Source organism: Gallus gallus, chromosome 8, assembly GCF_016699485.2.
Source record: "Gallus gallus isolate bGalGal1 chromosome 8, bGalGal1.mat.broiler.GRCg7b, whole genome shotgun sequence".
NCBI lineage: Eukaryota > Metazoa > Chordata > Aves > Galliformes > Phasianidae > Gallus > Gallus gallus.
In genome coordinates, this window is record NC_052539.1 from 11,118,178 (window position 1) to 11,144,470 (window position 26,293).

At 36.4% G+C, this 26,293-nt stretch overlaps 1 long non-coding RNA gene across 5 annotated transcripts in view; it reads right to left on the minus strand.

The window, feature by feature from the left end:
* The window catches only part of LOC107053980, a 162,040-nt gene that overhangs the window by 96,112 nt on the left and 39,635 nt on the right, over nucleotides 1–26,293 (minus strand). For 2 of the 5 annotated variants that reach the window (XR_006940009.1, XR_006940010.1), the window contains 5 exons: nucleotides 24,900–25,029; nucleotides 23,877–23,945; nucleotides 21,869–21,921; nucleotides 18,165–18,356; nucleotides 392–953 (listed from right to left, as the gene is read on the minus strand). This is a non-coding gene — a long non-coding RNA (uncharacterized LOC107053980). The remainder of the gene's footprint in view (nucleotides 1–391; nucleotides 954–18,164; nucleotides 18,357–21,868; nucleotides 21,922–23,876; nucleotides 23,946–24,899; nucleotides 25,030–26,293) is intronic. The other 3 variants (XR_006940014.1, XR_006940011.1, XR_006940012.1) reach the window with 2 other exon arrangements.

The following is a 26,293-nucleotide window of genomic DNA, read 5'->3' on the forward strand; positions in this document are numbered from 1 at the left end:
GAACATTTACATAACTTTGATGAGTTTGCAGTTAGACCACAACATAATAAATTTAAATAGATTCTACAAATTTATGTAGAATGTAAAATCAAAGCTAATGGAGAAAATGGAGTTGGCATTGTCAGCAAACATTTCCAAAGGACTTAAAATTCCCTAAAGGATGATCATTGGACTCTTTATACATGAAAGAGTTCCCCATAAAACAACTGAGGAGATGCCATTTGTAACACCGTCCTCACTAATCTTTACAAATGTTTTTCAAAAACTCTTGTTTTTCCTGGTTTTTCTTTCCAAATTTCTCAACAGAAAGTGAAGCTGAAGCTGCGCACTAACCTCAGCATTGACACTAGTATCTCAGAACAGTCATGCAATTAACACTGCAAAATCTCACCTTACAGTATTTTTCAATAAAACTCCATGTTATTTTTCCAGTGTAAACTTGATTGTTTGATTGTAGTTATTATACCTTTTGTCCTCCAGATGGGTTACTAGTTCTTAAGAGTTTCTTTCATTCTTTGTTTCTTTTTTTTCAGTTGTTTGCTTTAACTCTGTCTTCCACAGAAAAGCTTTCAGAATTGTTTAGCTCTCAATTAGAACTCATCTTCAAGGAAAACTTTAAAAACCTGATCATAGTGGCAGCTGAAAGGATACAGAAATCCCCTTGAGCTATCTTCAGGGTTCTTCTGTCAGCAACCTGAATGTCAGTACTCCAGAGAGACTTGGAACAAAGCTTCAGTCAATTCACACAAGTTCAAAAGGGAAAGCTCTCTGCAGGGGATGATGCTTGTATTAGGGAATAAGCAATCCTCTGTCACAATGGAACTCAAAATTTCTGAAGTAAACATATTCCAGTAGGAGAATTTTGTTCTGCATTAATTTTTCTGAGCATATACATCACAACTATAGATCTTCATTTCCAAGTAGATGAGTTATACAGGGGCCACTGAAGAAAACTATATATGAAACAAAAGTGCATGCTTTTGAATTATTTTACAGTATAATCTCTTTATTTAACTACAATTGACTGAGATGTCTTAGGGATAAGATATTTACAAACTAGTAAGAACAAGCTCAATACCCTAATATAGACTAAGAACAGGCATAAAGCCCTACAGAATGTTACAGGTCACAGTATCAGTACCTGAATCAAAGCTACCTTAATTACTGCTTATAGAATACAGATGCCAAGAAGGGAAGAAAAAGAATAGATTCCTCCTGGACAGGAGAACATGGGAGGAAAAAAAAAAAAAAAAAAGAGAGAGATAGATATAAAATGGAACAAAGCTAAAATTAAATATAAAATAACACTTCAGTAAAAAGATCTTTAGGAATAGAAATATCTAAAAATAGAGAAAAGACAATAGAAATAAAAAGAAGAAATTTACTTTAGAATATGTACTTTATAACTTTACTTGCCTAGATCATCGATAAATTCATCCATCTACAATGAACAGGTAAGAAGCATCAAAAACATCTTCAATATTTTTCAGTAAAAGAAAATACTTGTACTTTATTAGTTTAATATTCTGAATACCGTAGCTTAAAGATGTACAAAATTCTATTGAATTGTAGAATTCTATTAAATTGTAGAATTCTATTAAATTCTATTGAATTGTAGAATTCTATTAAATGAATAATGCCAACAACACTCCTGCTCAGACAGGACTGCTCAGACTTGCTGTCAAGGTCAATGACTGGCTCAAAAATTCACTAACCTAAAATGAAAAAAGATCTGTACTGGCTAACTGTGGAAAAGTTGTGGCCAAGTATGTCAACAGATGACCAGGGGCTGCAGAGAATATGACTTTATAAAAGACTGAACAGCTGAGATTTCTGGAAAAGATCTGGAAGATAATTTCAAAGTAATTACATGGAAACAGATCAACAATTAACGTGGATTGTTACAACCAAAATGGTTAATATGAGCTGGTGAAGGACAATTCCTCCTGCTGTGTTGCCACTTATGCAAAAATCATTAACCTCTTTGCATTATACTCATTAATTTTGTATCATGTGGAAACTGCATGCGCTAATCTTCTATAAAAACTAATTTTACCTGTGTTGAAATATAATCAAAATAATGTCTTAAGACCATCTACTTGAACGTATGACCTCAAGCTAAGGAGGGCAAGCTGAGTGACTCAAGACTCCCAGTTTTTTGAAAATTGACATGGTTAAAAAAAAAAAAAAAGAAAAAAAAAAGCCCATTTAAAACACATTAAGTATTTGGAGGGGGATCCATTATGTGCTAGTCATCTTGGCTACCTCTGTAATCACTTAAGATAGACACTTCAAGAAAGTGATTCACATACCACATTTGTCCAGGAACTCCTTTCTCAGGAATACTGTCCTAGCTAACTGTCTTAGAGCAGCAAATATAGGTAAGGGAGATGAAATCCCTGTTCTGTTTATATTTGTAGACTACTTTCCTCATTGAGAAGGTTACCTGAGAAAATGTAGATATACCTATTGCAACTGGGGGGGGAGGGGGGTTGTTTATTTGTTTTGGTAACTTTTACCTCAAAAACTGACCCTTCTCAAGACTTTCAATGAAAACTATTCCAAAAATTCCTGAACTGCAAAAGCAAATTTCCAAACTGATTTCCTCTAGTATTCAGAAAGTCTGAGTTTGCTGTTCTCTTTTTTGTGTGTGTGCTTGTTGGACAACATTAAAAGCACCCTAGGTTGACTTAATACTGAGAAGTTATCTTTTACTAGGAGCTATCCCCCAGATGGCTACAGAAAACTGTAATTCCCTATAAAGCCATGGGTGTAAGAGCATGAGCCATACCAATACACACTCCCATGGGTACATGCACAGTTCAACAAAAACACTTATTTACAAAACTTACTAATTTTGAAACAATAATAATTGAATTGAGTAACAATTTTAAAACTTCTTTTTTCCTGAACCTGAACTGTTGAAATAAATTCTGGTTAAAAATTGGAAAAATTTCAAAGCAAATAAAAATGTGAATGCAATTTTCAGGTGTTATAAGCATAAGTGGAGAATACTTCAGTATCCAGAAGTTTTTTAATAGAATCAGTTTTTTAATTTTCATATATTAAGAGACCATTTACAGTAGGTTGCAGTTCTTATGAACAGTTTCACCATGTTCTTTACAGAAACTTTAGTTACTAAATTAATCAAAAACTTTGAAAGTCAGGTTTTATCACTTCTTCAATAAATAGTAACTGTCATGGTTTTATGATTTTTGGTTATCGGTATTCCACATCATAACATCATGCAGTGTACTGGGAGTTAAAGAACAAATGCTCTAGTTCCGGGTACTTGTCTAGAAGAGAAGAATTACGTTCCCCAGAAGACTGTTCAAATACTGTTCTCATTCCTGCTCAGGGGAACAGATATAAGGACTGTAGGTCACCTGACCTGGGTCTTCCTGTCTCGTCGTGCTTGCTTTCGGTTCGTCTTGCTGCTGCTCCCAACTGCACTCAAGGCTTCAGTATTAGTGTAAGGCCTTTAGCTCTCAGACAGTCCTTCTCTCAATTATATTTGATTTTATTAACAATAATATTGAATTATATTGTATTATAGTGTGTTATTGTGCATTCTGATACCATATTTAGTAAATTAGTTTGTTTCTCCTGAGATCGTTGCCGCTGTTTTCTTAATTTTCTTTTTTTGGGGGGGGGAGGAGGTGTCCCTGTTTCCCTTTTCCAGATGTGCGGATTTTGAAAAAAAAATCCCTCCACCCCACTAGTCATGGAACTGGGCCGGACCAGCCCATAAACCGTCAACATTTGTGGTGGAGAATGTGGGCATAAGCTGTTTATTTTTTTAGCTTTTAGAATGAATCTCTCTCTCTGCTCTCAGAGCTTCTTTAGTCTTGTTAGGAGAGTTTATCTCTTCTGCAGATGCTTACTGGGAATTTGACCTTGAAAGTCCAGGCGGACTGCCAATATTTTGAGATATTTTGTAAACTTTGAGCACTGCTATCTTACTTTAGCAAAGAGAAAGGAAAAAGAAATGATTCTGCTTTCTGTTTTAAATCAGTTTGTCGAGAGTTTGTAGAGAGAGCTGCTAATTTTGATTTTGAAGCAGGTTACCAGTCTCTCTTTCGAATCCTTTATGGATTGTTTGAATGCTCATCTGATCACGTTGTTAATCTCCCTGAATGCACTGTTTGTCATTGTAATTATTTCACTCAGTACCTGTATTTTTAATAATATGAAGAAGCCTTCCCCAGAGCCAGAGAATACCGAGTGGCGGGGATTGTTGTCTGGCCTATCAGAAGATCCATCTGTTGTGGGATTGCTATGAGTAAAAGAGCAACAGGTACCAATTGCTACAAAAACGGTGCACAGACAGCAGTACCACACCAACAGGGATTCCTTGCTCCCCATTCAGAAGTTGATTCATCAACTAGAGAGTCAGGGAGTGATTAGCAAATCTCACTCACCTTTTAACAGCCCCATATGGCCAGTGTGTAAAGCTAGTGGAGAATGGAGGCTGATGGTAGACTACCGCGGCCTGAATGAAGTCACACCCTCACTGAGTGCTTCTGGGCCAGACATGCTAGAACTCCAGTATGAACTGGAGTCAAAAGCAGCCAAGTGGTATGCCACCACTGACATTGCTAATGCTTTCTTTTCCATTCCATTGGCCACGGAATGTAGGCCACAGTTTGCTTTCACCTGGAGGGGCATTCAGTATACCTGGAACCGTTTGCCCCAGGGGTGGAAACACAGCCCAACAATTTGCCATGGGTTGATTCAAGCTGTACTGGAACAGAGAGGCGCTCCTGAGTACTTACAGTACATCAATGACATTACATACGGCAATACAGCACGGGAAGTTTCTGAGAAAGGAGAGCAAGTAATCCAGATCCTTCTTAGTGCTGGTTTCACTATTAAGCGAAGCAAATAGGACCTGCCCAGGAGATGCAGTTCCTAGGTGTAAAGTGGCAAGATGGACGTAGTCACACCCCAACGGATGTGGTGGACAAAATTACTGCCATGTCTCCACCCACTAATAAGAAAGAGACAGAGTCTTTTCTGAGTGTTGTGGGCTTTTGGAGAATGCATGTTCCAAACTATAGCCTCACTGTAAGCCCCCTTTATCAAGTGACTTGGAAGAAGAATAATTTTGCGTGGGGTCCTGAACACACTAGGCTTTTGAGCAGATCAAACAGGAGATAGCCCGTGCCGTGGCCCTGGGGCCAGTATGGACAGAACAGGAGGTAAAGAATATCCTCTATACTGCTGCTGGAGAGAAAGTTCCCACTTTCTCCACTTTCTTTCTGGAGTCTGTGGCAAAGAGCCTCAGGAGAGACCCAAGGCCAACAGCTGGGATTCTGCAGTCGGGCGTACAGGGGGTCTGAAGAGCGCTACACTCCAACTGAAAAGGAGATCTTAGCTGTGTACGAGGGGGTTCAAGCTGCTTCTGAAGTAGTTGGTACTGAAACGCAGCTCCTTCTAGCACCTCAATTGCCAGTGTTGAACTGGATGTTCAAGGGAAAGGTTCCCTCCACCCATCATGCTACTGATGCCACTTGGAGCAAGTGGATTGCGCTGATTACGCAATGGTCTCACATGGGAAACCTCAGTCGTCCAGGACTCTTAGAGGTGACTATGGACTGGCCTAAAGGCAAAAAGTTTGAAACATCACCAGGAGAAGAGATATCGCACGCTAAAGAGGCCCCACCATACAATGAACTACCAGAAAAAGAAAAGTAATTTGCCCTGTTCACAGATGGATCACGTCGTATTGTGGGGAAGCAATGCAGATGGAATGCTGCTGTGTGGAGCCCCACGTGACAAGTTGCAGAGGCCACTGAAGGTAAAGGAGAATCAAGTCAGTTCGCAGAGGTAAAGGCTAACCAACTGGCCTTAGATGCTGCTGAATGGGAGAGGTGGCCAGTGCTTTATCTTTATACTGATTCATGGATGGTGGTGAATGCTTTATGGGGGTGGCTACCGCATTGGGAACAGGATAACTGGCAGCGGAGGGGTAAACCTATTTGGGCTGCTGAACTGTGGAAAGATATTTCTGCCCAAATAAAAAATATGGTTGTAAAGGTGCGTCACGTAGATGCTCATGTGCCCAAGAGTCGGGCTACTGAAGAATGACAAAACAACTACCAGGTAGATCAAGCTGCCAAAATTGAGGTGGCTCAAATAAACTTGGACTGGCAACACAAAAGTGAATTATTTCTAGCTCGGTGGGTCCATGAAACTTCAGTCCATCAAGGAAGAGATGCAACATATAAGCAGGCTAGAGACTGAGGGGTGGACTTAACTATGGATGCTATTGCACAGGTTATTCATGACTGTGAAACACGTGCCCTAATTAAACAAGCCAAGAGGACGAAACCTCCCTGGGAGGAAGGACGATGACAAAAGTATTAATATGGGGAGGCATGGCAGGTTGATTATATCACCTTGCCACGATCTCGCAGTGGTAAGCGTTATGTGCTTACCATGGTGGAAGCAACCACTGGGTGGCTTGAAACATATGCAGTATCCTACACCACCATCCAAAACACCATATTAGGTCTGGAGAAAAGTCCTGTGGTGACATGGCACCCTAGAAAGAATTGAATCAGATAATGGGACTTATTTCAAAAATTCTCTTATAAATTCTTGGGCCAAAGATCATGGCATTGAATGGATTTATCATATTCCCTATCATGCACCAGCTTCTGGTAAAATTGAACGTTACAATGGGTTGTTAAAAACTATGCTGAAAGCAATGGGTGATGGATCGTTTAAGCACTGGGAGAAGCATTTGACAGAAGCCACCTGGTTGGTCAACACTAGAGGATCTATCAATCGTGATGGTCCTGCCAGCTCCCTCCATACTCTAAAGGGAGATAAAGTCCCCATAGTACATGTAAAGAACATGTTGGGAAAAGCAGATTGGGTCCTTCCAGCTTCTGGGAAGGGCGAACCTCTCCATGGAACTGCTTTTGCTCAGGGACCTAGGTCCCCTTGGTGGATGATGCAAAAAGATGGGTATGTTCATTGTGTGCCACAAGGGAATTTAATGGCGGCAGAGCAGAGTCAGTAATTCCAAGTATATGTACATGTGTTCAATGCTTGATAATTGATTATAATTATGTTTCTTTGCATATATTGAGCATGATGTAGTGATGTAGAATAAGGGGTGGAATGTCATGGTTTTATGATTTTTGATTATCGGTATTCCACTTCATAACATCATGCAGTGTACTGGGAGTTAAAGAGCAAATGCTCTAGTTCTGGGTATTTTTCCAGAATAGAAGAAGAACTACATTCCCCAGAAGACTGTTTGAGTACTGTTATCATTCCTGTTCAGGCTTTACAGTTTTACAGTGTTTCACAACTGTAACAAAATTAGATAATCTTTAGAAGAAACAAGTTGAGATTGGCAAGAAACGACATCAAGAATGATATTCATAGTGCATCTCATTATAAGTATCATTCTGAATATGCCAGTGGCTTTTATGTCAAATAAAAAAATGCAGGAAACTCAGTCAAATGTGGAGAATTTCTAGTCAAGTAAAAAAAAATAAAACTTTTGGAAAAATACCAGAATAAATTTTAGATTCATTGTCACGTTTGGGATAATATTAACTCTAGGAAATTGCCAAGATGATTCTGCAACTATCCAGTTTTGAAGGTAATTCTATTGTTTGGAGTCCCTGACAGAGTGAAGCAGAATAATAAGACCCCAGTGGAGCTTTCTATTTCTGTAGTTTGGAAGCTGGTTTATCATAGACAACTCCAGAAAAGGAGACTGCAAGAATAATTCAGAGTGTACAGTCAGAAAATCTTTCCTCTCTTACATGATTTTATGATGGATACACCATATTGTAAACCTCTGCACTGGGAAGCTGCAGCAGTGACATGTTAATCCTGTTGAGGATTCAGTAGGACGGGCAAGACACCGTGTTTTTGGAGGTTTACCACACTTGTTAACTTCATCTCAGAACACAAAAGAGCTGAAATTTTTCCCAAGGTCAGGTACAGTAGTACTGGATCTTCCATAAATATTAAGAAAACCGTGAGTCCTGGCAGTAAACTTCAATCTACTACAGCATATGATTTTTGCTACAACAGTTATTCACTCCAAAAGGCCTGTGTGAGCTCAGGCAGTTCAGAACAATCAGAACGTGTTACAACTGTTGTCATATGTTCCTGAACAGATTACAAGTGACAGTGGAACTCAATTCACACCTCAAGTTTAAACTATTTGTCATCATAAATGATATTAAACATCATATCAAAGATAATACAGATTTGTTCATTATAAATTACAGAAGATTCTTCATAATGACAGGTATACAGGATGCAAGAAATACTAAGAAAACCAATGTATTGTGTTTACCCAATGTATTGGGTAAACAAAATGCTTAAAATGTTGTAAATGTGTGAAAATGGGTATTAGTCACTGAATTGTTCTGGTTTTGTATTTTGTATTTTGTATTTGAGAAAAAGAATCTTCACAAACCTCCAACTTTCCATTAGATTGTTCCACTTACTGATTATCTTCATGATGATCGCTCTTCACTGTGCTGATAAAGCACTCACACATAACAAACAAAAATGCACTCTATCTCAATCTAGCTTCTCTCAATCCCTCATGTCAGCAGAAATTAGATAATAAATCCATATTGTATTACCCAGCACCCTTACGATGTCGGTTTTATAATTGTTTATGTCAGAAGTTTGATGCAACCTTCCCATTTCAATAGTATTTCATTTTTGACATGGTGGATGTATATGGAAGTTAGAATTTAAAAATATTTTTAATATTTAATATTACCAATATTTAATATTTAATATAACCAATATTTCTATCAGCTAGATATAGGCATTTATATATTTGGGAAGACTAGAATTAATCTGGTCTTGAGTTTTATGATTTATAGAGAAAACATACTGAAACGATTCTGCTTGTATTTTCTGGCTTCTTGATTTTTTCCAAGAGCATCAGGCATGGAGACACTAATTTTAAATTAAGTTTCCAAACACAGACTTGCGTGTGCTTGCACATCTGCTCCATTTTCTGGATGGTCTTATTTTGGTCAGGTGAGAAAGTCAAATCCATGAATGGTTCTGGTAGTTGCATGCTTTCCAGAACAGAAGACAACTTTTAGTTTCTGCACGCAAGTGCACTGAGAGGGAACATGCCTTTTTATTTCTAAAGTAATCCACTTGTATTGAAATTTATTGAAGGAAGGAACTAAAGCTAAAGAGAATCTAACAAGGCACCTGACTAAGAAAAAAGAAGGACAATACAAATACACAAAGTGACCTGCAATTAAAAATATAATCAATCAATTTTTTATTGATAGACTAAAATATTTGAATCTATAAATCCAAATATAATTGTTTGACTGTGGTTCAGTTAATGACCACTGCCTCAAAATCAGAATCTTTTCCATTAAAAGACCATAACAGCTTTTTTCAAGCAGAACATTTCACATTTTAAATGTTCCAGAATGGATGGGACAAAGTAAACCCCAGTACATTTAAGATACTTGAAATGCTGTCACTATTTCTGAAGGAACCTGTGGCTTAGAATTCCAATATGTATTATATTTCCCACTAGCTTTAAACGTAATTAAAAATGGTAAGCAAGTGATCCCTTAATTCAGGACTGAATAATTTATTTATACCAGCCTGCAAATACTGCTACAACCCATAGGACAATTAACAAGAGATACATTAATTTTACTGTTTCTGAGAAAAGCAGAGTCCAATTCCTCATTTTGTCTTTAAGTTCCAGTTTCTTTCTCTACTACTTTTCTCTGAAAACAATTCCAAAAGGGCACTCCAAGAACAAAGCTAGTTTCCAAAGTACAGTAACATATAATTCACATACGCATATCTGCAATTAGATTTATGTAAACAAGAGCAAGCTGTGATGTACTGCAACTTCTCATTTTCTGCTCCTTGTAACTCACTGATGCACAGAATGTGCTTAATGACTTCAGTTACTAAATCAGTTACAACTAGTTTTACCCCGAAATTTGCCACCAGTGATCAAAACCATCACATCACCATCCTACAGTACTGTAAACGATGTTCTCAAGACCATCTGTAGTTAGAAAAGTACAATAAATGGTCATGTCATCAGTGTCAAAAAGATGCCTGATTTCTATTCCATTCATTGGTATGGGGAGGCTGTGTCTATACCTCTAGTACAGTTAATAGAAACATGTTACAAATTATCCTATTTCAGCTAACCCTTTTGCTTTTTAATATCCTGGTTCATATTAAGTAATACTTTGTATCTATTATAACAAAATTAATAAATTAGATGACTGCTTTTCTATCAGGTAGTTGAGACTCTTAGTTCTGCATATCTCACCAATTTTTCTCTTTAAACTTCCACATGGGAAAGCATACAAAATTGGCGCACAAAATCTGCTGCCAATTTATCCAAAATCTGCTGCCAATTTATCCACTCTCCATGAAGGATGAAGAACTCTTGTGTAAGCTATAGCAGGCCAGCAGCTTGTCAAAATAGCAGTTGGAACAGCAGGTTCCAAGTCATTAAATCTGAGTTTATGTTACCCTCCAGACATTCCTGAAATTGCAGAATGGTATATGCATTTTTGTGTAGGCAAACTAAGACAGATGTTATACTGACCTCTTCTCGATGGAATTCAGTCCAATATAATAAGTTGCTTTAAGAATGTCTCTAAAGTCATACTGCAGACTCCCAAATAATAAAAATGGAAAGTGAATTCATGATGATAATGTTGCCTCATCCACATTGCAAATTTTTTCATTGAGGTGACACAATTTTTTGGTGGCAAAACATCCTTGGGAGTCAATTAATATCAACCAAAATCACTCTCCAGCAAAACTAAATAATTTCTAAATATCCTAAAGAAGAATAGAAAGGCACTGATATTCTAAACCAACATTTCTTAAATTAGCTGAGTGAGCATCAGTATTGAGAGAGTTCAAGCAACATCAGAAAAATACGCATAAGTGTAATTAATATAGTTTGAAAGTTAAAGTGCCTGCAAGAATTAGAAAAGTCAAATTCTACAAGCTTGGCCACTCAGACACTTTTCAATCAACCTCACTTGGACTGTCTGCTCATACTGCCCATACCTCATCAGTTCCTCTACGAGGACCTTATGGGAAACATTGTCAAAAGCATTACTGAAGCCAAGGTAGTCACATTCCAAAATAAACACCTTTTCTGCATAAAATATAGCACTGAAAAAAACATTCAAGTTCCCTTCAGAAAACAAGGGATTTTTGAGTTTGAAAAAATAAAAATAATCACATACTTTGTGATTGTCTCTTTTAAACTACAATCTTCAGTCACAGAATCTTGGATGAAAAAAGGCTATAATCAACATTCGTTCTGGCTGCAGATATCTGGGAGGAAAATATACAGAAGGATCAGGACTTGTTATGATTCAGAATATTCATTTGGGAGAACCTTTGCAAAGATGGTTACCTCAGAAATACTATTCCTCTTATGATATTTCTACCAGAATTTTGTTTTGTTTTATGAAATTAGAATGGACTTCTGAACTCATTCTAAAGATATGAAATAGCCTAGAACATATTGACAGTTTGGTTATTGGGAATAAGGGAAGAGGAGGAGTGGAGTTTTACTCACATTCTTATGACTTTTTTATTTACACCAGGACGTGAATTTTGAGGCATGTCTGAAGTTCTCTCTCTTGTTTACATCTATGTGAAGATAAAAAGCTAAGGTATCAATATAAATTTTTGAAGGCTGAGAATGATATTGTCATAACGAGAATTATTCCTAAACTTTAAAAAATATGTACTTTCAAGAATTCAGTTTCTTTTCATCTTTCTCTTTTTGTGTGTGTGTTTGTACAGAATATAACATTTGATTACATTTTATACAGGGAACCACTGCGATGGCAATATAATTTAGTAACCAGAAGAAACACTTACTTCGGGCAACACTGATCATTGAACATTCAAGGGCAACTAAGCTTTAAATTTTACCACTTACATTAATCATCAGTTTGTAAAGCATCTAGTGATCTACTGGTATTTCTGGGATTCTTGCAATGCTGACTTCATCTGTGCATAGTGCTATCACTTCACCTAGTCTAGCACATGATACATAAATGTTGGGCAGGTTTCTCTTCTGTTCAAACAATCAAAGGTCTTAAATTATCTGAGATTATTGAACCTGTGTGTAATTTTAATTTATTAAATCCAGTAAGGCTATTTTTATGCTTTAAGTTTTATACTCCTGATTTACCAGATTTCCCTTCTGTATGAAATAGGAGTAAAATTAGTTTGCTTTTACAAGCACTGATCACTTGAACAAACCCCAGGGAAACACTAATACCCATCCAAAACTGATTGAAGACATTCTTACTGGAACACTGGTTTAATTTTGTTAAAGTTGGATGTGAACATAATGCATTCTGTTATTCTGTGAAATAGTAAACTTCTATTCTGTATTGATTAAAATTCTTTGAGAAAAGTGGCCTAGAACTCCTCTTTACGTGCTATGCTTAGGAGTCAAGCTGTTTTTCTTTTCCTTCTAACTAAGAGGAGTCTGAAATGATACTCCTGAAGAGGACTGAATTTTCAGTTTAAAATTGTTACCAATAAGTGAAAATTCTTGTAAATGGCAGTCTGGTTATATTGTTCCCTCAAGTGACCAAACCTGAGATCCTTATTGTTACTGGCATTACCGATACGTAACGATCCATTATCATGCTCCTCTCTGAAGTACACTTTTTGTATGACTACACTGTGAGCTTTGCCATATTTCTGAGAAATTAATGGGTTGCTTAGAGGAGAACCTGCATGTTGAAGAGGCAATCAAAGCAACTGCTTTTTTCCCTCAAGTAGCAATTCTTTACTATTAATATGTAGAGTAATAGCTATTCTGTTTTCCTTTGCACTATATTAGCAGACAGGAGTATATTGTTTATAACCTCCAGTCTTCTGGTAAACGTTATTTCTCAGTTTGAAAACATTTCCCCAGCAATAACAAATAAAGCTCTGCTGAATGATTTAGTTTTAAGCATTTGGGGTTTGAGGGTTTTTTGCATGAGATACTGTGAAAATCAAAACCAGCTCTCTAGAATCATGCAATTAAAAATCTCCTTGATATGAAAGATTGTCCACGATGTTATACAATTAAAATGAATGAAAACAAAGTAGCTTTGCTTCTGTAGAGTATATTGATGAGTTGTTTCAATGCCATCAGGATGATGGTAAATATCTAATTAGGTAGATATGCTGAAACGAAGCTGACAGCTTCGTTTGTACTCACATAGAAACTCTGAATGATTTGAAGAGAATCAGGTTGGTTGTGCAATAAATCACCTGAAATTTATTAATGAATTCAGAAACTTATATGAGAGGAACATAACATGGAAAAATGTGCTGCCTCTTAACTTTAATTTCTGTATGACTTCACTAAGTATTGAAACTTCAAGAGGAGGTTGTATAAGGATAAAAATACATAATCAAAAGTCCAACAACAGTAAACAAATGTTACAGGAGATATAAGTAGCTTCCATACCAACCCTTAAGCAAACATTTCAATTTGCTATAAATTGAGGTGGAGTTAAGTGGGTTATGAATCTGAAGAATAACATAAGTGCAAGTAATTATGACATTTCTAGGAATTTACCATTCATTAAAAAGAAGCTATAGTTAAAAGAGGCTTCCCTAGGGGAAAATATTTTGTAAGATTTTCTTTTCTACACAAAATTCAAATACATGCCTGTTATAGACTGGTTTAAGTTGATTTGCACAAGGCACAATCAAATTCCTTAGGGGAATAAAAAAAGTATAATATCAAATAAAGGTGTTATTAGATTAAATTTTACAGCCGACAATACCATTGAACTATTTCAATGCAAGCTTAAAAAAAAAATTGGTCAGTGAAAGGCATCCCGTAGAAAACTATTTCTCCAATTAGAAGAGCTGTAAAATCTCTAAACACCCACCTCCTGATGCAGAATGCCAAATTGACCATAAAAGCAATAGTGTATGAATGCACAGCTAGGATAGCTAACCTTGTTTCAGAATTATTATTAAGCAAATGGCAGACAGTTCAGGTACTTCACATTACTGAGGGATTGAGCCTTAACTTAATAGGCTGTTTTAATTACTACGGCACAGCATATGTTTCACATGGTTCAAGTTCCCTTGAGCCCTCAACCAGCTATCCTAACACTTTTGCACTGAGCTCCAAGTAAAGAACTGTTGGAGAGAGGGTTGTTTTTTGCTGATGACGCTGATTAGTGTAAAAGTGAGGTTACTTGCAGGTTACATTCCACTTCAACCTATCAACAGACTGGAAACATCAATCAAAATCACTGGAGCCTCTTATCTAAATGAAAATCAGCTATGTTAAAAACAGAGTTTGGTCATTGCGCATTATCATTTCAGGAATAAATAACAATCACATCATAGAAGAACAGAAGGTCTTGGGCAGTAAGAGACAAAGACCCTGCAGTTCCAACCCTTCTGCTGAGGGCTGTGTTGCAAACCACTCAGTCAGGCTGTGCCGTGCCCCACTCAAGTTGGCCTTGAATGACTCCACAGATGAGGCATCCACAGCTTCTCTGGGCAGCCTGTGCCACTGCCATGCAGAAGTTATGAAATGTATTACTTTAACACTTGACATTCTCTCATCTTAACATGGCATAAAATAAGGAATTTTTAACAAAAAGTGTAATACTATGACACTGGCTTTAAACAGCCGCACTAAAGGAGTACTAGAAGCATAAAAGAATGTGGCGGACTGACCTCTCTATAGGTCTTTCTATCTTAAATAAGCACAGTATACACAATCCAGTGAGAGAATATGTACCTTTGTAAATGTTGAATTCTGAGTAAAGGCCTTCTGCTAAGAAAATATATCCAGAAAAAAACATAATTTTTTTCATGTGAGGTTAACAGCAGAACTTGCAATTTCAGTCTCTCCCAGAATAATGAGAAAATAATAGAAATATGAGGTGCATAAAAAACCTCATTTTCCTATTAATGTCTATTCTGGCTAAAGTAGCCTCATGCAGACAGGATGCATAATTGCAACTTCAAACTAGATAGAATGTGATTACAGACTATTCAAAAAAAGTTTTATAGGCATGATTTGGAACAAATTGATATTCTAATTCAATAGAAGAGTAGCTTTGTCATTAATTTTCACAGGTATTTGACTACTATTGTAACAACAAAGTTCAGAGAATCGTGTGTTTTAGAAATTTTACATAATGTATATCAGTAAAATGTCTAAAACTGTATCTAGGCAGTACTTCAGTAGAAAAATATTTGTGGGGAAAATTATGCTTCAAAAATTGCATTAAAGAGCAACACAATTATAAGGAGTACAGCTGGATGTTCCTGAAAGCTTACTAATGATTACTGTGCTTTCTGTTACACCAGCCCAAATGAATCAATTGAAACGGCTTTTAATCACCGCTTGCTTCACTGTAACTGACATGAGTGTATACAGTACACTATGCTACAGACAAAAAAAAAAAAAAAGAAAAGAAAAGCTTAAAAATTAGCAGGCCATCCATACAAACACACATATATAAATTGCTAAAAATTTTAAAACCACTCTGAAGAACAGCAGCACATTATACATCTTCAGTGGAAGTATCATTCAGCAGATCAAAATTGTCCCTTCTTAAGAATGTTAATTCTTCCTGGGTTTAGAAATTATTATCTTAGCATGATAAAAACTAAGTTAGATGGTAGGACTTAGTGGATACATAACTAAACTAGCTTGATTCTATATCTGAATGCTTTTTTAGTTTACTTAGAAATTGAAAACAGAACAAAATAAAACACCACACCAAGGACTCCAGAAAAGCCTTACAAAAACTAAAATTGATAAATAGCCTTATTGTTAAATACAGTTAAACAAGACTGAAATCATCTGTGACGCTTTACCATACATTTTTACAAGATTAGTTTCAAACACAATATATTATGCATTTGCAAAACCACTGTGAAGAGAAAAAAAAAAGAGTGGTGCCATTAGCATCAACATTTGAAACTAATTGTAACTGCCCTACTGTATCATCATTTTAAACAAGCGTAAAAGAACAGTGAGGAAGATAAAAATAAAAACTGAGAGACGTAAGAAATTGCATCTTTCCATCACAGTATGTTTACCTAACACAGTGACTCTTCTTTCCCTACTGGGTATTTAAATAACAGCATTTGAAGAGCTGGGTAATGTAACCCATGAGTGATAAGTCAGAAGATAAGTCTCGCCGACGCAGATATCTGCTTTACCTTAAAGGGTTACAGAGCAACTGAGAAATTCTACAGTCTGAATCAATAACTATAGATGTGACAGGCAGAGAAAGGTACACAAGAAAATAACATGCAACCTATTTCTTTTAATTCAGTATTGTCTTTTTTCTACTATAGCCTCTGTAGAGATACACAGGGCATTCTTATTTCGATATTTTTGATACTCTTTGTAGAGTAGCAAAAATCAGACAAACCAGTTAAATGATACCTTCTCAGAAAGAACCATTGAGAGAATAACAAAAAAATCATCCTACTTAAATGCTTTTCCTTCACTGGGAACTCTTTGTACTGGCAAAGTATTCTAAAATGTCACTATATTTTGCAATTCTTCACTCTCTAGAGTCTAAATGGTCTTCCAGACAACAATTTTATATCTCCAAAAAGTTATCCCTCAGGTGTCAGTGCTATGATGAGATACAAAGTATTTGGGGAAATGCAAGTAACTGAAATTGCCTACGTAGACTTTACTATGGTGCATTTTTTTCTTTCATTTAAAATGGGAACAAAGAGAGAAAGACATAAAACAGGCAAAGATTTTGTCTGGGTCTTGTTTTATTTCACTGTGTGTAATTTTACCTTCTTTTTAATTTTCTTCAAGTTCGCTGTACTATACAACAAAATATCATGGACTAAGAGATTTCTAAATAAGAGCTAATAGCATCTATTTAAACATCAAGAACATACTCAAGCCCTTTCGTTTGATTCTGTCCTAAATATTTAAAAGTCTATCTCTTCTAAGACCTGAGCAGGCTTTGGCTATTTGATCAACATAACTTAGGAGAGATTGAACGAGATATGCTAGCAAGAAATTCTGCAATGGCTAACTGTAAAAAAATCAATCAAGTGATCTCTTTAAAAGTCTGTCAGTAACCTCATTAAACTAGCATGAAATTAAGCTGTGACTTTCTCAACCTCATTCCCTACAGGCTTCTGACATACTAAAGGGATAGTAGGAAGAAATAGGAACTACATCCCCCATGCATGTGACTGACAGGTCACTAACAGAGGTACTGATAACGGATAAGGTCACAGAGACAAAAATGGCTTATAGGCATAATACCCATTTAAAGACTTAGGTTATTTGCATGTAACTTGCTGCTAAAATCAAGTGATCTTAAGAGAAAGTTATCTTTACTGCTTAGGCTCCCAGCCTTTATTTCGCTGCCAGTTACTGCCACGATTATTAATCCTTATGAGTAGTCATTCTAATGAGTAGTTGTCAACGGTTTAAGGGCTGGTCCGGCCCAGTTCCGTGACAAGTGGGGCGGAGGGATTTCGCAAAATCCGTGTCTCCAGGAAGGGAAACAGGGGACCCCAAAATAATTAAAAACAGCGGCAACGATCTGAGGAGAAACAAACTAATTTACTAAATATAGTATCGGAATGTAAGATAACACACTATAATACAATATAAATCAACAATAATTGAGAGAAAGATTGTCTGAGAGCCAAAGGCCTTACGCTAGTACTGAAGCCTTGTGTGCAGTCGGGAGCAGCAGTAGCGAGCCGATCCGACAGGGAACACGGCGAGACGAGAAGAGGGACGAGTCAGATGACCTGCGTCCTTATATCTGTTCCCTTAAGCAGGAATGATAACAGTACTCGAAAAGGCTCTTGGGGAACGTAGTTCTTCTTCTCTTCCAAACAGGTACCTGGAACTAAAGCATTTGCTCTTTAACTCCCCGGAACACTGCATGATATTGTGATGTGGAATACTGATAACCAAAAATCATAAAACGATGACAGTAGTAAACAAATGCTTCTAAGCACTCTGAATCAGTATAGCAAGAGACAAATAGACTCACAAAAGCCTTTAATGATGCACTTCAGAAAATAAGAAAGCCCAAAGGAAGCAATAAGAAAACAAAACATGCTATGTTTCTTGAGCATTATAACTGTGTTCTTTTTACCTGGTTTGCAGAATTCAGGCATATAAAATGCTTGCTCTTATACTCCTGTCTCATTTTTTACATATTATTCACCTCTTCTTCTCACCCATACGATCACACAAATATGACTTCTCTTTGAAACTGCATACATGGTGCTCCACACTGTACCTTGCAGCATTAACTGGTCTTGCCTTAGGAATGTAGCTTTGTTATCTGCAAAACAGATTCTAATTTAAATCCCAGTGGGAAACTAAGAATAAGAAATCTTTATCAATAACATGCTTTTCCTGTGTGTTATCTCATTTGGACATCTAGTGTCAGGATATGAGCTGGTGATAGGATAATAATACATTATCATCATACCTTTCCTTGTTTTACTTTTGTACACTCTTGCACATCCTTAACTTTACTGATGTAAATATAGAGAAAGAAAAGGGACTATTATAATGACTTAGATTATGTGCTAAAGTGATTTACAAAATCAGAACTCTAAAAAGCAAGAGCTTAAAATACAAATGAGTAAACTCTTTCCTATCTGTTCTCTCCTTCTCTCCTCCTTCCTGTTTATTTGAATTTACTTTTACAGTATCCTTAAGTAACAGCATCCATAGCGTATACGCATAGTGCAAACCAAGGACATAAGTTATTTTGTTTTTTTGTGCAAGTTTGGTGATTCAAATAAGGGCTGAATTTAACATGTATGGAATTCCTGATAAACATGTTTATATTCTTTAACTGCGAAAACAGTACGGATAATGATGTCTAACTGTTAGCAGTGATATCTTCATTTAACAAAGAATATAAAACCCTGTGAAATACATTTATTTGTTACTTTTATGAATGACTACAGAAAGAAGTAAATTTCTTCCAGCCAGTTCTGTGTCTTACATCTGTAATACGCTTCATATATATATATATATTATGAGACATATTATTTTCTGCCTTAAAGAGCTTTGTGTTATTGCTGGAAAAATCAAATACTCCTTCATTTGAAATGCAGAATCCTAAGAAATACTGACACACTGGTTTGTCACTTTCAAACAGAAATATCATTTCAACCTGCCCTGTTCTGATGCTTTTCTTCAAAGAAATTATAATGATTTCAGTAGGCGAAAAAATATATATAATCTGAAAACATTGTACATTGGCCAGATCTAAAAACTCACAGCCAAAATGCAACAGAGATATTTTGACTGCAAAAACCTATTATACCTATACTTAGTATTTGCTAAGAAAGAAATCTAAAAGCCTTTCTTTGCACTCCTCAGAAACACCTGATCTCCTACATCATCATTTGGCACGCTGCTCCTAAAGGCTGCAGTAACAGCCTTTTCTGATTTTTGGAACTACAGAAGGTCTAGTGCCAGATCTAAATGCAAGTATCAATGCATATTAATTATAGTCAGCCTTGGAAGAATACAGGCTGAATGAGTGTTCTCAATTCCCTTTCCTCTCTTCTAATGTCCTTAGGATATGAATGTGGGAATACAGATATATATCCCTAGTTTCAGGTTGACCCCCCTGTGTCCAGACTGGATTCTGATTGTTTCTATTTGGAGGAGATAAGCTGGGCCTCTAGTAACCAAAACATGATTAATAATTGTATTGTTTAATTATGCTTCACTTCTAATGCTAAAAAAAGAAATCCTAATTTGGACTTTATTTTACTGAATATGCAAGAATCTTACAAACTTGTATGGCTACATGGTCATCAGTGAAGTTCTACTGATATGCCATTTTAGATCCACTTTGGATGGCTCTTAATGAATACATTATGATTTTTAAAAATACTGAGTATACACTGCCATCCAGTATATACAATTTAATTACCGTATCTGGTGTGAAAATATGTAGGCAACGTAAGGAAAATCAAAAGAGCATATGACATCTGAATTAAAGTAAACTCATATGGAATAATGTGTGTCATTTCTTATTAATGTGATGGGAAAAAGTAAGGACTTAAACATGATCAACACTTAAAATTAGAACCATTCACTGAATTATAAATGGTCCTATCTTTCTTCTTATTTTATATTCACAGTCTTAAGAATCTGTGATTTTTTATCTCAAGATATCCTTAAGTATGCTTAAGATCTAGATTAAATACTAACTCAGAGGTCTTCTTAAACCTTCAGACAAAGGTCACTGAGAATTCACTAGGAAATTTCATTAAATTCCTCATACACATTCTCTGATGTTATTTCAGTATGTTTACAATAAGGATGCAGAACTACCTCTTCAAACACTCCTTCTGCTTGCTATCTACTGGCTTGTCTGTCTATATTAACAGTATATCACATTTTAGAGGATAACAGTCTGAAACCCCTCACTGTCAATACAAACTGGGGGACAAAAGGATAGAGCACAGCCTCTCAAAAACAGACTTGGGGGTAACGGTGGATGGTAAGCTGGACATGAGCCAGCAACGTGCCCTGGTCCAAGAAGCCAGTACAGGTATTAGTTCTTTGATCCTAGACACTAAGGTGTATTTTTTTTTAAGGATGAACTAAACAAAAATCTTCAAGATAGAGGAACATAACAGTTCAGGGTTATTCAAATAACATGCAAAATATGCACTCAGAAATCTAGTTTAACATTCAAAATAAGTCAGTGAACAATCAGTTTACAGAATTGCAGAGGTTGGAAAGGACTTCTAGAGACCATCAAGTCCAACCCCTCCTGCTAAAGCAGGTACCCTACAATAGGTCACACAGGTAGGTGTCCTGACAGGTCTTGGATATCTCCATAGAAGGAGACTCCACAACCTCTCTGGGCAGCCTGTTCCAGTGCTCCATCACCCTAACTGTAAACAAATTCTTCTGCGCATTATTAAGGAACTTCCTATGTTCATGTTTTAGACCATTACTCCTTGTTCTATTGCTACACACCACCAAGAAGAGCATGGCCTCATCCATTTAACTTCCACCTCCCTTTAGATATTTATAAATATCTACCAGATCCCCTCTCAGTCTTCTTCACCCCAGGTTGAACAGATCCAGGTTTCTCAGCCTTTCCTCATATGGGAGATGTTGCAGGCCCTCAATCATCTTTGTGTCCCTCCACTGGACTCCTTCATGGAGATCCCTATCTTTTTTGAACCGGAGAGACCAGAACTGGACACAGGAGTCTAAATGTGGCCTCACCAGGGCACAGTAGAGGGAGAGGATCACCTCCCTTGACCTGTTGGCCATGCTCTTTTTAATGTACTGCAGGATACCATTGGCTTTCTTGGCCACAAGGGCATACTGCTGGCTCATGGCCAACCTGTTTTCCACCAGGATGCCCATGTCCTTCTCCACAGAGCTCCTCTCATTTAGATTATGCTCCATCATCTGCATAAAACCAGAACATCTAAGATACATATACACCTAACTAATGCCCCCTGTATCTTTCCATGGAAACTGTAACAGACACAAAGAGCACAATAGCACTACTTAATAGAACAAATTCTCAGCCACTAAATTGTTTTTCAACATAGTCACTACCATTAGCTATCTGTTTTTGCCAGCACTGAACAAAAGCCTGTCTGCCATGCTCATAAAAATCTGCATGAGCAGAGGTGACCCACTGTCATTGCCATTGCTGAAACATGCCACCCATTGCCTCACTGTGCTCACATCCACTACTTGGTCTCCATAAATGTTCAGCAAGCACCAATGAATGCCAGTGTTTGCCATTTTTTCCACATGAAGGAATTCAGGGACACAGCTTTGTTTCATACACACCTTCATGTCAGATGCCATTCTGTCAGACTGTCCCTCTGTTGCCATCTGTCACACTGCAACAAAATGTAACAGAATATCGGTGAGAAGGTTCACCCTTTACTGCCGTAACCCCAAGGTTCAGTATAAAATAGGAGACATCACTTTCAGAGTAGTTGACATTTTTATATTAAAAATGCTTTTTCTTAAGTATTTTATATTTATATTTCATAAAACACGGATATAAAGTCTCCACTTGAGCAACAATGTTTTTCAGTCATCATTTCCCATAGTTTCAAAATGTTTTTACAAAAAAATGGAAATAGGCCTTCTTACAGGGACTATCCTGTGTGATATATAGTTTGCCATAGATATCTCATCCTTAGTACTCTGTACTGACAGATACATTATTTGGGTTTCAAGTATATTAACTCATGGGCCTGATATTGCCATAACAATATGGACAAAGGTAATATTTTAATAAGGTGCTGAAGAATTTCACTGAAGACATTAAAATAAAGACACTCAGAAAGAGTATGCCACTTCATGAGGTTTAAATCCCAGGAAAAATAGGGAATTATATGGCAAAACAGACAGTTAGCACATATTTGCATTAAACAAACAAACAAGCAAAAAAACTCTTTGTGGTCAGGATATTTGTTCTGCAGTGTTCTTTCCTTGTACTTCTCCTTCACTCTGATATGAAAATATATTCATTATAAATACTATAAGGAAATTAAACTTAATCATTCCTTCTCCACATTTCAATAATATCTCTAAGGAGTTAACTCGCATATCCTGGACTATTCTGGGAGCCTTAGTTGGCTTTATTACAATATCAGTTTATTTTTCCTGCTACCCATAAGCATATTATTTCAGAGTTATTTAAGCTGGGAATTCTCACTGGATTTTGTGTTCTTTCTGTGCAAATATCAAGAGATTCTTAAAATATTTTATCAGCTATAAAATGCATTATGAGGTATGCCAAATAATTTTCAGATGAATGCACTTCCCTTTATTCAACTAAACACATTCAATCCAGTTACCTCCTGAAGTTCAGCCTGTACAGAAGTCTGAGCCACTGTGATTTTTCATCACGCTACAGCAATATGTTTAACTGGATGGAATTGTTTTAGTGAAACAGCAGACCTCCTCCCAGACATGACTCTTTTAATAAGCTTGTTTCAACATCCTACAGACACGGTCTACAGAAGCACATTACAAGTTCTGAGTGCTAAAGTTCTAACAGGAAAGGACAGAGGGGAAGTGTATCTCTGCAGAGAGGCATATCCTGAAGCTGCCAGGGAGGAAGAAAGAGTGGTAGGACTAGGCCTAGAGTTGAAGTTAGAAGCAGTGAAAGTTGGAAGGCAGAGGTCCAATGAATGACAACAGTACATAAATAGGAGGCAAATCTCAGCTCTGGCAGCAAACACCTGACAAGCTTTAAAGAACAGCTACATGAAAGAAGCAAAGGCAATGGGCTGAACAGCGGCTGTGCAGCTGTTTATTGCAGATCTCTGCCCTGTCTGGCTAGATTCTGCTCACTGCTGCTCCTTTCTTCACCTAGGTCTGTTCCCACTACTTCTTCCTGGCAGTTCCTAGCAGAGAATCCAAAGCCTTAAGGATATGTACTCTGCTGCTCTTCAGGAAAGTCCTAAGTTTTAGACCTGTCATTATAAACCACTTTAGAAGAAATGTTTTATTTATTCCTGCAAGAATCAGAGCACAAATATAAAAAATAAAGTGTGACTTATCAGATTTATTTAAGGGAACTGCCATCCATCCGTCTGCAGATATATAGACTGCGAAATATTCTGTTCACAGCACTTTCTTTGTGTTGTTATGTAAAAATAGAAAATTATTTCACTAGTGCAAATTCTCAGAACATTTTTCTATTGCTTATAAACGGTCTAATATGGCTGGATTTTGCCATTCTTAAAAGCAGCTGAAGTGAAATAACCTGAAACTTAACATATGTGACTGTGTATATGTGAATATGCATTAAAAGTGCAAGCTTACTTATACAACTTACAATTTCCTTAAGTGATAATATTTTCTCCTCCATCCATTCTCCAGTTTTTGTATTTACTCATTTACAGTTCTGTACAAAAGGAAGACATAATGAACTTCTCGTTCTACTCTATCAGACAGATTTTCATCTCTATATAGGGATGTACCTAATGATCTTTCCCAGCAGCTTTATTTACCCTAACTCTTTTCAAGGTAAGGCTCATATGCTTCAGAGCTCTCTTACAATGATCCTAATAAAAGTTCAATATGCTTCCAGTTAATACCTTTCCTAACTATAGACCTACAATGTTAAATCTATAGCAATTTTCTACAGGCAGAGTGAGAGCATTTCAGTAAAATTCCAGGTGCGATCGAAAGTTCACAGTTTGCGAAGTTTTATATCCGATTCTGTAACAGATAATGACCATGGAATCTAGAGAAATTAGATTAATCCAAAATGTTTCCAAGATTGAGTAATTGTATAGAAGGACTAAGAAGAAGATGAAACAATGTCAATAAATTCTTCAGTTAGAGATGCATTTTAGAAGGTTTATGTCTATAATCATGAATTTTCTCAAAATTAACAAATTAGTACAATCATTTTGTGCAATATATATTTGAAAAGATGATAATTAAAATCAAAGATTTAAAAAATAATAGATTAAAAACGAGATGTCTCAATTGTCCATTTTTATGTATTAAATACAGTTGCAAATTTTTGAGCTTTGTCAAATAAATTCAGGATAAAAGACTATAAGCTTTTGAAGAAATAAATAATATTACAAAATAAATATTGCTTTAAATTCTATGCAAGTAATATAAACCTCATACAGAATAATAACCTGCACAGTTTCCCTTGATTCTTCACTTGGGCCACACTAAGAAACACACCAACCATACTATTTAATCTGTGTCTGTCTGGTTCCACGTGCATAATTAATTACTACTCTTAGTCAAGTTTTGAAGAGTGTTTTCACATTTCAAATATGTTAGCATAATTGAACAGATGTCATATCTGTCGCATTTATTAATACAAAATCCATACCTGTCCAACAGCCACAGTAAACGGAAATCTTTCGGACTCGGAGCCTTCACAGCATCACGCAGCCCCAGACCGAACAATCCTCAGGTTGGAAGCTGGCATATCTTAGAAGCATTCACTTTATTTGAGGATCCTATTTATAGATTTTAATAGTAAAATACTTTAAGAATAACTAAATATTGGAGAGGAGGGAATTTTTGCAGAGGTGTGCTTTTACAGTATTTTATCTATCCAGTTGCTGATTTCTGAACCAAAACACTCTACCTGAGCTTTGCGAAGTCAAGTGCACCTGTATCACTTATTCCAGTTTGGCCACTTTTATACAAAGAAGTAAGAGATAAAAGGCAGTATTTTTTGCCATTTTTCACTTACTAATTTGCATTAGAATTCTGTAACTCATCTTACAGTACTTCCCTTAATAATAACATACTTCAAACAAATTAGATTTACCTATAATAAGGTTCTTATAATAAGCTACAGATATCAGAAGTTTCTAGGTATACTACTAATAGATTTCTTTATAGCTCTTCCATGGTGTTGTCTCACCTGGATTCAACTTCACCTATGGTTTACCTCCACTTGTTTTAATATTTAAAAAAAAAAAAAAACAAAAAAAAACCACTGTGTTCACACGTGTTCACATGGACAAATAACACACGAGTAAGTAGTATGAGAATATACCAAACAAACTCACTCTACAAAAGATTGCAATGCTTTTAATGACAACGATGGTGAAATATACCTAGTTTTCCTACTAGGTACAGAAAGGCAGAAAGGCATCTGTACTAATTCTGAGCATCAGTACTTAAGCACACAGATCATGCTTTATGCTATCCATCATTCTGGCATGCTAGTACAGGGTGTGTTTGGTGTGCCTGAGCAAAGACAGATTGAAGGAAAAATACTAACTTCTTTGTTATGTGAAAAGTCTATTGAGTTAAGTAAAGTTTTTTCTCTTCATTTGCAGTTTTTCCTTGCAGTATACTTTTCAGGAGTTACCTGTAACATTATCAAATGCATCAAACTACATTCATCTCCAGTGATACTTCTGGAGCTCTTAATGATGTTTTGATACAGAATTAAACCAGGAATGCATATCAGTTCTTCTGCACCTCAAACAAATTATATTCTTTGCAAAAATAAGTCACAAATTAGTATTCCCAGAAAACAATCAAAATCCCCCTGTCACTCATTTCCACCTCTCTCATTTTGCTGCACTGAGAAATAAAGCCACTGGATGTGTTAACACCTTTGATAGATGATTAGGTTAATTTTATTTTTTTCCATATCTTCTTTCTCAAGTATGTAAGTTGCAAAAACCTTTTCCTCTAGACCTATATACCACTGAAGTAGGTTCAACCATTCACTAAACACACCAGCTGACTTCAGTGCTGGAT